This window comes from Austrofundulus limnaeus, unplaced genomic scaffold (genome assembly GCF_001266775.1).
Source record: "Austrofundulus limnaeus strain Quisiro unplaced genomic scaffold, Austrofundulus_limnaeus-1.0 Scaffold429, whole genome shotgun sequence".
In the NCBI taxonomy this organism is placed as follows: Eukaryota; Metazoa; Chordata; class Actinopteri; order Cyprinodontiformes; family Rivulidae; genus Austrofundulus; species Austrofundulus limnaeus.
Window position 1 is genome coordinate 247921 of NW_013952831.1, and position 1521 is coordinate 249441.

General features: G+C 44.5%; 1 long non-coding RNA gene across 1 annotated transcript in view; it reads right to left on the reverse strand.

Moving 5' to 3' along the window:
- Positions 1-1214, reverse strand: part of LOC106529228 (uncharacterized) — a 2698-nt gene extending 1484 nt beyond the window's left edge. The window contains exon 1 of the long non-coding RNA XR_001311612.1: positions 953-1214. This is a non-coding gene — a long non-coding RNA (uncharacterized LOC106529228). The remainder of the gene's footprint in view (positions 1-952) is intronic.
- Between the last annotated feature and the right edge of the window lie 307 nt (positions 1215-1521).

A 1521-nucleotide genomic window follows, 5' to 3' on the forward strand; every position in this document is an offset into this window, starting at 1 on the left:
GAGATTAAATTCAGAATTCTGAGAATGAAATCTGAGATTAAATTCAGAATTCTGAGAAAAAAATCTGAGATTAAATTCAGAATTCTGAGAATGAAATCTGAGATTAAATTCAGAATTCTGAGAAAAAAATCTGAGATTAAATTCAGAATTCTGAGAATGAAATCTGAGATTAAATTCAGAATTCTGAGAAAAAAATCTGAGATTAAATTCAGAATTCTGAGAATGAAATCTGAGATTAAATTCAGAATTCTGAGAAAAAAATCTGAGATTAAATTCAGAATTCTGAGAATGAAATCTGAGATTAAAGCCAGAATTCTGACATCTGCCAATTCAGAGCAAAGCGTCAGAACTCAGGATTGTGTTTTAATCTGAGGCCCTCCTCTTCTGTACACATGTTTTGTGAGGACTGAAACAAACCTAACATGTTTAAGACTGTGGGAGAAAAGACAGATTGTCCAAAGTGGGATTCAAACCCAGGACCTTCTTGCTGTGAGGCATCATCACTAACCACTGATCCATCGTGCAGCACAATGTAATCAGAAATCTTCATTAGTTTTTTAGTTTTTTGTTTCTTTTTATGATATTTATTGTGGAACTGGACAAAGAGAGTTTTTCTCATAAGTCGACCTCTGAAGCTGTCTGGTGAAGTTCTGGTCCCTGTGATGAACTTCAGTCCATTAATCACTTCATCTTCTAGGTCTTTGTTCCTTTAGCTGAGCGGCTGGTGAGAGAGCAGGACAGACAGAAACACTAACCACAGACACGTCACATGTGTCACTTTGTAACGAGTCCAACAGCAGCTGGACTCTAATAATCCCTGCTGCTGTTACATTCAGGACTGTGGCTCAATGAGACCAGTGAGAACCTTCAACACAACAAGAACTGGTTCCATACTGAGCTGGACCAGTAAAAGCTACAGATCTAACTCAGAGTCTGAGTCCAGCTGCCTCACCTGCAGCAGGTCCACCTGAGTCTCACCGTCAGAAGAAAGGGGACGGGGGGCTCATGTAGAGCGCCTGAGGCTCGGATGTGGCCGGGGAGAAGGTGGAGAGGGACGTCAGCGTGGAGGTGGGGAAGGGGGACGGAGGAGGAGGAGGGGGGAGGCAGGAGGAGAAGGCTCGTCCACTGCAGGACAGGACACTGGGACTGCTGTCAGACGGGGACATGGCGAGTGGGGACGAGGTCCTGCTGAGAGGATCACTGCTCAGGGCCGACAGATCTGGAGGAGGGGCAGAGATGAGCTCGTTAAGGTTTGATTAATTAACTAAATGTTTTTTCTCTTATTGAACCACAGTCCTGACAGGTGCAGACATCTCTCCTGAAGCTCTGACAGACTGGTTCTGATTGGCTCTGACAGACTGGTTCTGATTGGCTCTGACAGACTGGTTCTGATTGGCTCTGACAGACTCTGGTTCTGATTGGCTCTGACAGACTGGTTCTGATTGGCTCTGACAGACTGGTTCTGATTGGCTCTGACAGACTGGTTCTGACTGGCTCTGACAGACTGGTTCTGATTGGTTT